Here is a 16,082-nt window from a genome sequence, read left to right as displayed (position 1 = left end):
GGATGACCCATTTAATCTTTCTATAAGTTCAGGGATGAGCGGCAGAGGATAACGGTCTTTCACAGTACGTTTATTGAGCTCACGGTAATCCACAATCGGCCTGATGGTTTTGTCTTTGTTAGTCACAAATAAAATGCCCGCACCTGCAGGAGAGGTGGAAGGTCTTATGAATCCTTTTCTAAGGTTTTCATTTATGTATTCTTTGAGTCTTATTAATTCAGTTTGGGATAGAGGGAAGATGTGCCCATATGGGATGTCAGACCCTGGTATAAGTTCTATCGGGCAATCATACTCTCTATGGGGTGGTAGAGATTCTGCTTCTACTTTATCAAATACTAATGAGAAGTCATGATACTGATGTGGTATTAACCCTTCATCTTGGTTTAGGTGGAGTATAGAGTGAGAAAGTAGACAAGTATTTTTGCAATAGGATGAGTTAAATTCTATTGTATTTTGTTTCCAATGAATCATTGGTTGGTGTTGTCTTAACCAGTGCAGCCCGAGCATGACCGGGAACATTGGAGAGGTGATGATATCAAAAGAGATGTACTCTTGGTGGTTATTGTGAATGTTAACAAGTATGGGAATCGTTTGGTGTGTGATGGGACCTGTGGATAAACAATTACCATCAATCAAACGTACTGCAACTGGATTTTCTTTCACAACAAACGGTATATTTTTATTTTTTACTATAGAGGAATCAATGTAATTGGCATAAGCGCCAGAGTCCACAACGGCTTCAAGGTTTAGTCGCTGTCTTTCCCACTGTAACGAGATGGGAACTAATAAGTAAGTTGGTTTATGAGTAGAAAGTGTAAAATTGTGAAGAGCACAAACTGACTCACCAGATTTCTGTCTCTTCAGAGATGGGCAGTCCGTGACTGAATGGTCCTTGGAGGCACAATACATGCAGAGAGCATGTTCCTTGCGATGATACTTTTCCTCTGGGGTTAGCGGTCCTTTAATGAACCCAATATCCATGGCCTCTGCATTACCCCTTGGGCTATATGTCACAGGACGTGAAGGATGATATCTAGTTACAGTGTCATGTGTTTGTTTTTCTAATCTCCTCTCTCTGAATCTCCTATCAATCTTAATAGTAAGGGCCATTAATGCCTCTAAAGAATCTGGAAGATCAATTCTAACTAATTCATCTTTTATGGGGTCTGATAGACCTAATCTAAATTGATTAATTAATGAGATTTGATTCCATTGCGTGTCTCTTTGCCAGATCTTGAACTCAGATATGTAGTCTTCCACATATCTTTTATTCTGCTTTAGACTACGTAATGTATTTTCTGCTGTCAGTTGTTTATGAGGGTCTTCATACAGATCAGACATTGCTCTAAAAAATTCATCAACTGATTCAAGTATGGGGTCATTAGATTCATACAGGGAGTCTGCCCAAGCACGGGGTTCTCCTTTTAAATAGGATATTATTGTCAGAATTTTAATTCTTTCAGTAGGGAATGTTTTTGGTTTTAATGTAATAAACATTCTACAGGCATTGTAGAACTGTCTAAAAGTTTTTCTATCGCCTGAGAAATGTTCTGGGGGGCTGATAGGCGGTTCAGGAGGAACAGGAGGAGAGTTAAATCCTTCTTTTATAATCCCTTTTAGGGTTAAATTCTCTGAGTGTAATTCTCTAAGACCCTGTGTCAACTGATCTACTTTATGGGAGAGTTCCATGACATGAGCCTGTAGGTCAGCAGGGTTCAGCATTCTGTTTTTAGGGCTTGGTATTCTGTAACACACACTAACTTTAAGTTAGATTTTGTAGAACAAATATATGCAAAACAGTTGTTATAGCAGACCATATAAATAAAGGTTGTGTCTCACATAATCTATAGTGTGTATTTTATCTGGAAATACACACATATAAACTGAGTGAGTGGAGTTTAATATGAGAGTTAAAACTGTTGTGGCCAATAAGTGAGTTAGATTGTGGTTCTCACTAAAAAGTTGTAATTGAATGAAATAACAGTTTTAACTCTGAAGGTTTAGGACTGCATAGCAAAAATATGATAAAAGGAAAAATATGGGTTTGTAGCAAACAATAAATATGAGGCAAAAATTACAAAAGAGATAATGTCCAGAAAACAAAAGAAAAAGTAACGTTTTTGTGAAAAAATGTAAAAGTGACAAAATGGTTTTATGACAAAAATATATAAGATGATATGTCCAGCAATGACTCACCTCCGGAGGGAGAAAAAGTAGCAATGGTGGTTCAGTGATTGTTTTTAAGGCAAACCGCTGAAGTAGTTTGAGGGGAGAGCAGCTTACAGAGCTGCAGCGTCCTGTTCTGTGTAAACCGGAAGTGAAGGTCCGTGAAACCGGAAGTGGATAGATGACACGCAAACAGCGTGTGTTCAGTAGCACAGAGGGAAGTCAGAGTCCTCAGTGAGAGCGGCTGTGCAGGGAAGCATGCAACTTCAATACCAAGCAAGGTATTGAATGTTGCAGGCTCCTTTATAGCCAGGACTCAGTTAGGGATATATCTTTTAAAGAGACAGGCATTTGGTATTATGACACTTCTTTATCCTTCGGCCTTTTTAGCAGAGGCTCCAGGACACTCAACAAAACCAGCAGTAGGAAAGAGGACATATGGCATCGTTTGTGAAAAAAAGATTATAGGAAAGGCATTGATTTTAGAAACCCGGGGATAATTTGTTGCAACCGTGAATTTGAATAAAAAAATGGTTGGATGGACACCCAGTACAATTCTTTCTCCCTAGGCCTTTTTATAAGAGGGTCCAGGACCCTCAAACAAAACACCAGCAGGAAAGGGGACATATGGCATACTTTTTAACAATAGAGTAAGAGTACAGGAAAGGCATTGATTTTAGAAACCCATAGATAATTTTTTGCAAATGTAAATTTGAATAAAAAAAATGATTCGATGGACACCCAGTACACCACTTTCTCCTTAGGCCTTTTTATAAGAGGGTCCTGGACCCTCAAAAAAAACACCAGCAGGAAAGAGGACATATGGCATACTTTTGAAAATTAGATTACAGGAAAGGCATTGATTTTAGAAACACAGAGATCAGTTATATGACCCGGGAAATAGAAAAAAAACATTGATTGGACACCCAGTACACTTCTTTATCCTTAGTCCTTTTTATAAGAGTGTCCCGGAGCCTCAACAGAAAGAACAGCATGAAATAGGACATATGGCATCCTTTTGAAAAATAGATTACAGGAAAGGCATTGATTTTTGAAAGACAGAAAAAAATTGTTACAACCGTGAAATCTAAAAAAACATTGAATAGACACCCAGTACACTTCTTTATCCTTAGGCCTTTTTAGCAGAGGCTCCAGGACACTCAACAAAACCAGCAGTTTGAAAGAGGACATATGGCATCCTTTGTGAAAAAAAAGATTATAGGAAAGGCATTGATTTTAGAAACCCGGGGATAATTTGTTGCAACCGTGAATTTTAATTAAAAAAAAAATGATTGGATGGACACCCAGTACAATTCTTTCTCCCTAGGCCTTTTTATAAGAGGGTCCAGGACCCTGAAACAAAACACCAGCAGGAAAGGGGACATATGGCATACTTTTTAACAATAGAGTAAGAGTACAGGAAAGGCATTGATTTTAGAAACCCATAGATAATTTTTTGCAAATGTAAATTTGAATAAAAAAAATGATTCGATGGACACCCAGTACACCACTTTCTCCTTAGGCCTTTTTATAAGAGTGTCCCGGAGCCTCAACAGAAAGAACAGCATGAAATAGGACATATGGCATCCTTTTGAAAAATAGATTACAGGAAAGGCATTGATTTTTGAAAGACAGAAAAAATTTGTTACAACCGTGAAATCTAAAAAAAAATTGAATAGACACCCAGTACACTTCTTTATCCTTAGGCCTTTTTAGCAGAGGCTCCAGGACACTCAACAAAACCAGCAGTAGGAAAGAGGACATATGGCATCCTTTGTGAAAAAAAGATTACAGGAAAGGCATTGATTTTAGAAACCCGGGGATAATTTGTTGCAACCGTGAATTTTAATTAAAAAAAATGATTGGATGGACACCCAGTACAATTCTTTATCCATAAGGCCTTTTTATAAGAGGGTCCAGGACCCTCAAACAAAAAACCAGCAGGAAAGAGGACATATGGCATACTTTTGAACAATAGAGTACAGGAAAGGCATAGATTTTAGAAACCCATAGAAAAAAAATTTAAAATGTAAATTTGAATAAAAAAAATGATTCGATGGACAGCCAGTACACCTCTTTCTCCTTAGGCCTTTTTATAAGAGGGTCCTGGACCCTCAAAAAAAAACACCAGCAGGAAAGAGGACATATGGCATCCTTTTGAACAATAGAGTACAGGTACAGCATTGATTTTACAAACCCAGGGATCATTTTGTTCAATTGTTAAATAGAAAAATAAAAATGAGTGGCCAACCAGTACACCTCTTTCTCCTTAGGCCTTTTTATAAGAGGGTCCTGGACACTCAAAAAAAACACCAGCAGGAAAGAGGACGTATGGCATCCTTTTGAACAATAGAGTACAGGTACGGCATTGATTTTACAAAACCAGAGATAATTTTGGTCAAATGAGAAATAGAAAATAAAAAAGAGTGGACACCCAGTACACCTCTTTCACCTTAGGCCTTTTTATAAGAGTGTCCAGGACCCTCAAACAAAATACCAGCAGGAAAGAGAACATATGGCATACTTTGGAACAATAGAGTACTGGTACGGCATTGATTTGTGAAACCCACAGATAATTGTTTGTAAAAGTGAAATAGCACCAAAAACCATGCTTGGACTCCCACTCCAGGTCGTTCTCCTTCAGCTTTTTTATAAGAGGGTCCAGCACCCTCAACAGAAACAACTGCAGGAAACACCACCACATATGCCATCCTTTTGCACAAGCGAGTACAGGTATGGCATCCATTTTAGAAACCCAAAGACAATTGAGAGGAACCAGGAAAATTTTTCTAAAAACTGGATGGGGCACCCATTACTACAGGTCGTTCTCCTTCAGCCTTTTTATATCATGGGCCACGACCCGCAACAGGGACAACAGCATGAAACACAACATATGCCACCTTTTTGTACAATAGAGTACAGGTATGTCATAGATGGAACACAGAGATAATTTAGAGTAACCAAGAGACGGATAAAGATGCTTGGTCGGTCCTACTCTTTCAAATTTGTTGCATTTTGCGTTCAATTGAATGGTACACCAGATATGAGTGGTGTGTAAAGTTGTACAATTCATAACAGTTTAATCACTAGTGTTATGTGCATTATTTTTTTTATTTGAGTTTTGTACCCACAGAGATGCAGCAGAGGCCAGAAAAATTAGGAATGTACAAATGACTGAAAAATTGGGGTATTGTTGGAGCAACTGCTGTAGCAGCGGCCAGAAAAATCAATGTTTGTAAAACATTTCTAAAGTGCCCTAAAAGCTTGTGGCATGAACACTAGTTGTTGGCGGATAAGTCAAGCAAGTCCTCCGTCTTTATAACCAAAAAAAAAAGGCCAGCCTGTGTACCAGTTGTAGCCCAAGGCAGCTCATATCATCATCAGTAGTTTTTTATTCAAATGTATCGCCCAATGTCAGTCCCTTCGGGATCCAGCCCTCATTCATTTTTATAAAAGTGAGATAGTCAAGGCTTTTTTGACCTAGGCGACTTCTCTTCTCAGTGACAAAACCTCCTGCTGCACTAAAAGTCCTTTCGGTCAGGACACTTGAAGCGGGGCAGGCCAGAAGTTCCATTGCAAATTGGGATAGCTCAGGCCACAAGTCCATCCTGCACACCCAGTAGTCAAGGGGTCCATCGCTCCTGAGAGTGTCGAGATCCGCAGTTAAAGCTAGGTAGTCTGCTACCTGTCGGTTGAGTCTTTCTCTAAGGCTGGATCCCGAAAGGCTCTGATGGTGCATGGGAGTTAAAAAGGTACGCATGTCCTCCATCAACAAGACGTCAGGAAAGCGCCCGGTCCTTGACGCCGTGGTCATGGGAGGAGGAGGATTAATTTCATCTCTTCCCCTGTTACATTCCCGTGGTGCTGTGACATCACCCTTATACGCTGTGTAAAGCATAGTTTTTAATTTATTATGAAAATGCTCCATCCTTTCCGACTTGCAGGAATTTGGTAACATTTCAGGCACTTTATGCTTATACCGGGGGTCGAGGAGCGTGGACACCCAGTACAGGTCGTTCTCCTTCAGCTTTTTTATACGAGGGTCCCTCAACAGGCACAACAGCATGAAAGAACCCATTTGAACAAGGTTGGATGCTGAGCTAATCATGTTGCGTTCCTCCTCCTCACTGATCTCACTCATGGTATCTTCTTCCCCCCAGCCACGTACAACACCACGGGTACCAGAGAGGTGACAACAACGAGCACCCTGGGATGACTGTTGTGCTCGGTCTTCCTCCTCCTCATCCTCCCCAAAGCCACATTTCTCCTCTGACTCCTCTTCCTCACAATCCTCTTCCTGCGTTGCCGCAGGTCCAGCAAGCAATGCTGATTCGGCTGTTTGCGGGGGTGATGGACACCACAACTCTCCCGCTTCCTCTTCACGCTCATCTACTGCCTGATCCAGCACTCTTCGCAGGGCACGCTCCAGGAAGAAAACAAATGGTATGATGTCACTGATGGTGCCTTCGGTGAGACTGACAAGGTTTGTCACCTCCTCAAAAGGACGCATGAGCCTACAGGCATTGCGCAGGAGCGTCCAGTAATTTGGCAAAAATATCCCCAGCTCCCCAGAGGCTGTCCTAGCACCCCGGTCATACAAATACTCATTAACAGCTTTTTCTTGTTGGAGCAGGCGGTCAAACATTAGGAGTGTTGAATTCCACCGTGTCGGGCTGTCGCAAATCAAGCGCCTCACTGGCAGGTTGTTTCGATGCTGGATATCAGACAAGTGCGCCATGGCCGTGTAGGAACGCCTGAAATGGCCACACACCTTCCTGGCCTGCTTCAGGACGTCCTATAAGCCTGGGTACTTATGGACAAATCGTTGTACAATCAGATTACACACATGTGCCATGCACGGCACATGTGTCAACTTGCCCAATTTCAATGCCGCCACCAAATTACTTCCATTGTCAGAAACAACCTTGCCAATCTCCAGTTGGTGCGGAGTCAGCCACTGATCCACCTGTGCGTTCAGGAGTGCTGGTGCGGTGTGACTCTCCGCTTTCAGGCAAGTCAACCCCAAGACGGCGTGACACTGCCGTACCCGGGATGTAGCATAGTACCTGGGGAGCTGGGGGGGTGCCATAGATGTGGAGCAAGATGCAGAAGTTGAAGAGGACTCAGCCGAGGAAGAGGTTATGGAAGAGGATGGAGTAGGAGGAGTAGAGGAGGTAGCAGCAGGCCTGCCTGCAAGTCGTGGCGTTGTCACCAACTCTTCTGCAGAGCCACGCATTCCATGCTTGTCAGAAGTCAGCAGGTTTACCCAATGCGCAGTGTAGGTGATATACCTGCCCTGACCATGCTTTGCAGACCAGCTATCCGTGGTCATATGGACCCTTGCCCCAACGCTGTGTGCCAGACATGCCATAACTTCCTTTCTCACAACAGAGTACAGGTTTGGGATTGCCTTTTGTGAAAAGAAATTTCTGCCAGGTACCTTCCACTGCGGTGTCCCAATAGATACAAATTTTTTGAAAGCATCAGACTCCACCAGCTTGTATGGTAAAAGCTGGCGGGCTAAGAGTTCAGACAAGCCAGCTGTCAGACGCCGGGCAAGGGGGTGACTTTGAGAAATTGGCTTCTTACGCTCAAACATGTCCTTGACAGACACCTGACTGTGGGCAGATGACCAGGAACTGCTATGTAAGAGAGACTGAGTGGAGTATGGTTGAGAGGGGGCAAGGAGGACAGCACTGGTTGACGTGGCTGAAGATGCTGGAGCAGGAGGAGGAGGGCGGCTTTCACTTTGTGTGCTGCTTCTACTCCTGTGTTCTTCCCATCGGCCTTTGTGATGGGAGACCATGTGCCTTCGCAAAGCAGTTGTACCTAGGTGGCTGTTGGACTTCCCACGACTCAGTTTCTTTTGGCACAGGTTGCAAATGGCATCGCTGTTGTCAGAGGCAGACACACACAAAAAATGCCACACTGCTGAGCTCTGCGATGATGGCATTCTGTTGGTGGCAACAGCATGCGTTGATGGGCGTCGGCGGGCTGTCTGGCTGACCCCTGGTGACGATGCATGCTGTCTGACTGTGCCACTAGCTCCTTGAGACGACCTCCCCGTGCTTCCAAATCGTCTCCTCCTCCTCCTCCTATCTGTCTCCCCATCTGAACTTTCCCCCTCTTCTTCTTCTCTTCTAGCAGGCACCCACGTGACATCCACCGACACATCATCATCAACCGCTTCACTTGTATCTGAAACATCAAGAAAGGAAGCAGCAGCGGGTACAACATCATCATCATCATCACACCGTACCTCCATGTCGGTAATGCTGCCTGACTGAGACTGATCACTATTATCTACATCCTCTGTCAATGATGGTAGCGCATCACTCATTTCTTCAAAATGATGTGTCAATAACTCCTGTGACAGATCAAGTGAAGCGGCTGTGGTGCTAGTGTTGGTGGTGGCGACAGGCGGCGGAGTGTCACTGGTCACTTGAGACCTGCCCAAAGCACAGCTGGACTTAGATGGTGCGTCAAGGTTAGGAGGACTAGCAGCGGAAGCTGAAGAAGATTGGGTTTCCTGTGTTAGCCATTCAACTAGGTCCTCCTCAGAAGTTTTTGCATCCCCCCTGGCACCCGGCGTCTGAACAATGTGCATATGTGTAGGGTCTAAAGGAATCACAGCACCACGACCACTGTCACAACAAATATGATTGGTGTAAATATTTTTTAAGTAGACCTGGCACACAGGCTTGGAAGGCTGTAGAAAAGTGCAATTCAAAGGCACGAGCAAACTGAGGGTTAAGATCATCAACAATAAAGATTTTTTTAATTGTTATTAGTAACTATACTGTGACAAAAAATTTGGATTGGTGTAAATAGTTGGCAAGACGGCCTGGCACAAATGGATGGCAGGCAGGAGGGAGATGCAATTCAAGGAAACTAGGAGACTGATTACTGACAGTCTAAACAGTGATGATTGACAATTTTTGAAATACTGTTAACAGAAATATGATTGCTGACAACAATTGGTTAGGTAGGTCTGGCTCACAGCAGGCTGCAAGGCAGGAGGAAAGTGCTATTCAATGGCACCAGTAAACTGACAATTCAAATCACAGCAGCTATTACCAAAAATTTTAATTTTTAATTATTAGAATACTGTCACAACAAATATGATTGGTGTAAATATTTTTTAAGTAGGCCTGGCACACAGGCTTGGAAGGCTGTAGAAAAGTGCTATTCAAAGGCACGAACAAACTGAGGGTTAAGATCATCAACAATAAAGATTTTTTAATTTTAATTAGTAACTATACTGTGACAAAAAATTAGGATTGGTGTAAATAGTTGGCAAGACGGCCTGGCACAAAAGGATGGCAGGCAGGAGGGAGATGCAATTCAAGGACACTAGGAGACTGATTACTGACAGTCTAAACAGTGATGATTGACAATTTTTGCAATACTGTTAACAGAAATATGATTGCTGACAACAATTGGCTAGGTGGGCCTGGCTCACAGCAGGCTGCAAGGCAGGAGGAAAGCGCTATTCAATGGCACCAGCAAACTGAGGATTCAAATCACAGCAACTATTACCAAAAATTTTAATTTTTAATTATTAGAATACTGTCACAACAAATATGATTGGTGTAAATATTTTTTAAGTAGGCCTGGCACACAGGCTTGGAAGGCTGTAGAAAAGTGCAATTCAAAGGCACGAGCAAACTGAGGGTTAAGATCAACACTAAAAATTTTTTTTATTTAAATTAATAACTATACTGTCTGACTGTGACAACAATTATGATGGGTCTAAATAGTTGGCTAGACGGCCTGGCACAAAAGGCTGGCAGTGGCAGGCAGGAGGTAAATTAAATTCAATGGCCATAGGAGACTGAATATTTGCAGTCCAAAAAATTATGTTTTTTTTTTTTTATTACTGTTACAAGAATTGTGATTGGTGCCACTAATTGGCTACTTGGGCCTGGCAGACAGGCTGGCAGATATGAGTCGTGGATGGTAGGTAGGGCAGTAATTTAACACAGTATGCTGTGTAAGTGACAAAAACACAGGACTGATAGAAAATTAAGTTACATTACACTAGCAAAATATTTTAAAATTTTAGATTTTAATATTAAAATTATGTTAAGAAGTGCAATGCACATATGACTCTATGAGTGGTCGCACTGGCTGGCTGCTACGTAGGGCAGCAATTATAACAACAGTATGCTGTGTAAGTCAGATAGACAGTTAGACACAGGCCTGATAGAAAATACAATTAGATTACACTAGCATAATGATTTAAAGACTTTTTTTTGGAAATTTTAAGAAAAAGGTTAAGCACATACATATGAGTCGTGGCTGATAGCCTTGGAAGGGCAGCTATTAAAAACAGTAGGCTATGTATGTCGGATACACACACGCCTGATAGAAAATACTATTAGATTACACTAGAAAAATGATTGAAATTATTTTTTTGGGGGGGAAATTAAAAAAAGGTTAAACACATATGAGTCGTGGCTCATAGACTAGGGAGGGCAGCAAGTAAACACAGTAGGCTTTCTATGTCAGCGGAACACACAGGCCGGATAGAAAATTAGATTTGATTACACTAGCAAACAAATTTAAACTTTTTTTTTTTTTATATATTAAAATTAAGGTGAAAGAAAAATAGATATGAGTGCTGGGTGGCTGCCTGGCACAGACCAATTAACCAAAAGACTGAAAAAAAAGAGGTATATTAATGCTGAGTGAGCCTGACAGACACAGGCATGATAGTAAATGTAATTAGATTACACTAGAAAAATATTTTTTTGTGTTTTTTTTTTTAAATTAAAAATAATGTTATAAACGGATATTAACACTGCTGGCTGCTGGCTGGCACAGAGCAATGAACCAGAGTATATGCTGTGTGACACTGGCCTGATAGAAAATGAAAAAAAATTACACTAGAAAAATAATTATATTTTTGGGTTACTTAAATTTAAACTAATGTTTTTAGGGAGATATCAGTGGTGGCAGTAGTCACAGCATATGCTGTGAGCCTTAAACACACAGCTGAAAGCCAGGCAAATGCTAATAAAAAGAAAAAAAAAAAACGGCACGAAATATAGCCCTAAAAAGGGCTTTTTGGGGTGCTGTGCTTGCAGCAGAGATGAGTGGAGTCCTTCTGGACTGTAAATACACTAGCCTAGCTATGTTTTTCCTATTAATGTCAGGAGCAAAAACACAACACGTCCTCTCATTAAAAAAGCAAGGTCGTTATGAGTCTAAAATGGCGGATTCCGAGTAGCTGGAAGTGTCTGTGAGGGAGTGTCTGATGTTGATTGGCTCTAATGTGTCAGGCGGCTGTGACATAAAGGGTCAAAGTTTCCACAATGATGACACATAGGGGCGGATCGAACATCGCCATGTGTTCGCCCACAAACGCGAACGGGAACAACCTATGCTCGCTGTGAAACGTTTGCGGGCGAACAGTTCGGGACATCACTACTTAGTGATAGGTCTAAAGTTGACCAATCACTAACCTTCATTTTTAGGTGCATAAGTTAACCTTTTAATTACCAGGTCGCCAGAATACAATGTACAATCTACTTAGTATATTCTTTCATACAAACTTGTTGCTGAAAACAGGATATTTAATATTAAACATTAAAAATAGCAAATAATGGACTCAATGTCCGTCCTGAGAATATAAACAAGTGATATAGGCTAATAATAGAAACAAGTAAAGGGCAAATTTGGCTATGATGAGTTAGATGTATTATGGCCAATATCAAATAAACACAGTACAAATGAAATGCATAGTTATATACACAAATTAAAGGAAATATACAACACGTATTTTACTCCTTCAACTGAGAACACATGAGAGAAATTCCTAAATATAATGAGATGTGATTAACTACACATTTAATGTTGTGTTATAAATTGCACTATGTTCAATGTGATACATTAAGGAAATACAATAAAAGATAAACAATAAGACTACTAGGATGCACTATGTGATAGTGAAATAGCAATTTTAAAAGTATCAAATTGTATGATAGAGAATCCTAGTGGGAGTGTAGGGAGAATAGGTGACATTGTCACAATGCTTAGAAAAGAAATTACTTATTAGTTGCCATATCATCCAAAACATACACATATATGTATTTACACATATAAACTGGTAAAAAGCCAAAAGAGAATATATAAAGATGTGTAAAATAAAAATGTACATATGTGTAAGTATTTGAATGAATGAATGGACGAGGGATAGACTACTCGTGGCACGACCCAGAAGCAGAATGCACTCCAGAATGCATAAAATCTACTTCCAATAATTAATTAGGTCGTACTCCGAGTTAAGGCCCAGAGGGACATGTGTTTGCAGTCTAAAAATCCTAAACATTTCACGTTTTCCCAAGGTCTTATCTCTATCTCCACCTCTAGGGGGACGTTTAACCCATTCAATGGCTTGCCACTTCAAGGTATCATTACTTTTGTTGTGCGTGATTTTGAAATGTTTAACTAGTGGTGTAGTAGCTTCCCCAATCTTGATAGATGATAGGTGATTCCTTATCCTCGTATTTACATCAGTCGTTGTGAGACCCACATATTGAAGGTGGCATTGTGTGCAGGTCAAAACATAAATTACATATGTGGACGTACAGTTCAGGCAGGACTCAATGCTAAACTTTTCCCCAGTCACTTCTGAGTGAAATTTGTTGGAAAAAATACCAAATTCACACGGTCTACATCTAGTCCTGCCACACCTGTACATCCCATGTCTAAGCCAGGAGCCATGAGAAGGAGGAGCCAAACTGGGTAATTCTGAGGGGGATAAATAATTCCCAATAGTCCTGCTCTTCCTTTTTCTACGCATTTGATAAGTTTATCGTCTGCTGCTAGGAGCCCAAAATTTTTCTTCACAATCCCACATATACTCTTATATTCTTCACTATACTCTGTAACAAAGGTGACCTGGTCACATTGGTTGGATGTTACATTTCAGGTACTGTTGGAATGATGTAACAGTGAGTGTCTGTCTATTTTTTTTGATAGGGCTCTTAGATTAGGTGTAATTAGTTTAAATATCTGTAATTTGTTTTTTATTTTATTTTCTGTATTTTTTTTGTACTTTAGCTAATTTAATTTAATTGATTTAATTTTTGTTAATTTAGTTAATTTATTTAATTGTAGTGTAGTGATAGGTGTTATTGTAACTTAGGTAAGGTTTTATTTTACAGGTAAATTTGTATTTATTTTAGCTAGGTAGTTATTAAATAGTTAATAACTATTTAATAACTATTCTACCTAGTTAGGATAAATACAAACTTGCCTGTAAAATAAAAATAAACCCTAAACTAGCTACAATGTAACTATTAGTTATATTGTAGCTAGCTTAGGGTTTATTTTACAGGTATTTAGTTTTAAATAGGAATAATTTAGTTAATAATATTAATTTTAATATATATTTATTTAAATAATATTTAAGTTAGGGGGTGTTAGGGTTAGAAATAGGTTTAGGGGTTAATACATTTAGAATAGTGGCGGCAGTGTAGGGGGCGGCAGATTAGGGGTTAATAACATAATGTAGGTGGCGGTGGGCTCTGGGAGTGGTGGTTTAGGGGTTAATAAGTTTATTTTGTTGCGGCGGGGTCCGGGAGTGGTGGTTTAGGGGTAAAAAAGTGTAGTATAGTATGGGTGTTTGGTGACAGTTTACCAATAAAGCTGGGAAAATGCCAAAGAGCAGCAAGATCGATGACTGTTAGTTAACAACAGTCCACTGCTCATCGCCCCGTACTTGGTGCATGGATTTTTGACAGCTTCTTTGGTAACTTTGGAGAGCATATTCAGGTCCACGGCAGCGATGTTAGGAGATCTTAGGCGAGCATATTGGTGCCATTGAATGCAAGTAAGTTGACAGCTTGATAAATAGACCCCATTGTCATGTTCAAGAAACCAGTTTGAGATGATTTGAGCTTTGTGTCATGGTGCATTATCCTGCTGGAAGTAGCCATCAGAAGATGGGTACATTGTAGTCATAAAGGGATAGACATGGTCAGCAACAATACTCAGGTAGGCTGTGGCATTTAAACGATGCTTAATTGGTACTAAGGGGCCCAAAGTTTGCCAAGAAAATATCCCCCACACTATTACACCACCACCACCAGCCTGAACTGCAGATACAAGGCAAGATAAATCCATTATTTCATGTAGTTTACACCAAATTCTGACCCTATCATCTGAATGTCGCCTTTGAAATTGAGACTCATCAGAGCAGGCAATGTTTTTTCCGATCATCTATTGTCCAATTTTGGTGAGCCTGTGCGAATTGTAACCTCAGTTTCCTGTTCTTAGCTGACAGGAGTGGCACCTGGTGTGGTCTTCTGATGCTGTAGCCCATCTGCTTCAAGGTTCAAGGTGTTGTGCATTCAGAGATGGTGCTCTGCATACCTTGGTTGTAACGAGTGGTTATTTGAGTTACTGTTGCCTTTCTATCATCTCAAACCAGTCTGGCCATTCTCCTCTGACCTCTGACATCAACAAGGCATTTCGTCCACACAATTGCCGCTCACTGGATATTTTCTCTTTTTCGGACCATTCACTGTAAACCCTAGAGATGGTTGTGCTTGAAAATCCCAGTAGATAAGCAGTTTTTGAAATACTCAGACCAGCCCGTCTGGCACCAACAACCATACCACGTTCAAAGTCACTTAAATCCCCTTTCTTCCCCATTCTGATGCTCGGTTTGAACTTCAGCAAGTCGTCTTCACCACAACTAGATGCCTAAATGCATTGAGTTGTTGCCATGTGATTGGCTGATTAGGAATTTGAGTTACCAAGCAATTGAACAGGTGTACCTAATAAAGTGGCCGGTGAGTGTATATTCATATACATATCTTACTACAAATAAATATATCAGTCCAAATATCATCACACATACAGTATAGAGAAATATTTCATTATAAATAAATAGATCATATTCCATTATGAAAACATTTTCACAATATAAAATATTCACATGTTCATGTACACTTTTCGAGAAGAATACTTCAAGGGCTCTTTTAGGGTTTTAGTGTTTTTTTTTTTTTTTCTATTTGTCTTCTCCATTGACTTCTATCGGGAATACATGAACACGCACACGATTTGGCTGTTTGGATTAAACGGCTTAACGAACACACAAAATAAGTTATTTTTCAACTTGTAAAATCTGCGCGACCCCAAATGTTAAAAAGTCATAATGTGCACAGTGTTTTCAAAAGTGATTTGCCGCACGACTTGTAATCTTGATCTTTGTGAGCATATGAATGAGATGGTATCATGCAACAGAAGTACCTCTAAAAATCTGCTCCTTCTCCCATGTATCCTACTGTCCTAGACCATTGATCAGTTTCTAACCTGTTTATTTTACTTCTACTGTAGTTCAAATATCATGAAAATGTGTGCCCTGAGGACTGGACTTGAAAACCATAGGCAGGAATGTTGGTAGGAGTATATCATTGTCAACAATTAATATGTTAGATCAGTTTATTAGTGCACTATCGCTTGCATATAAATATGTGTTTAATTCTGCAAAGGGAAAGTTTAATTAAGGGGCAACAATACTGGAAGCAAGCAAAACACATATTGTTAGATTACAAAAGGAGCACTATTTATCGCTCCTTCACACACGCTAACTCTGCTAGAAGTAAGGTTTTTGCATGTCGGGTTCCGCGGGTATTGCAAGTTGAGTAGTTGAAGTTGCTAACCCAATGCGTGCAAAAAGCAGAATTCGAAAATTGCATTAGCATGTTACCCCATAGACTTCAATGGAGTGGGAAAGAGGGAAAAAAACTAACACCCAACAAGTCACACAAACCCGATCGCATATTCTCATGTGCGCTAACCCAACAATGAATAGGAATATTTCATATTCCAATGTTCTTCACATAGAAGAATATGTTCTATTTATATATATATATATATATATATATATATGAATATAGTTT

The 16,082-nt window shown here is 40.3% G+C and overlaps 1 long non-coding RNA gene across 1 annotated transcript; it reads right to left on the bottom strand.

Annotated features, from left to right (window-relative positions):
* Positions 1–652: 652 nt before the first annotated feature.
* On the bottom strand, positions 653–925 carry LOC128662233 (uncharacterized). Its single transcript, XR_008402727.1, has 2 exons — positions 846–925; positions 653–765 (listed from the first exon to the last, which is right to left on the bottom strand). It is a non-coding gene; the product is annotated as an uncharacterized LOC128662233 (long non-coding RNA).
* Between the last annotated feature and the right edge of the window lie 15,157 nt (positions 926–16,082).

The sequence above is a fragment of the Bombina bombina genome, chromosome 6 (genome assembly GCF_027579735.1).
Source record: "Bombina bombina isolate aBomBom1 chromosome 6, aBomBom1.pri, whole genome shotgun sequence".
In the NCBI taxonomy this organism is placed as follows: domain Eukaryota; kingdom Metazoa; phylum Chordata; class Amphibia; order Anura; family Bombinatoridae; genus Bombina; species Bombina bombina.
The sequence above is the reverse complement of the archived record's forward strand: the minus strand, read 5'-3'. Positions and strand labels throughout refer to the sequence as shown.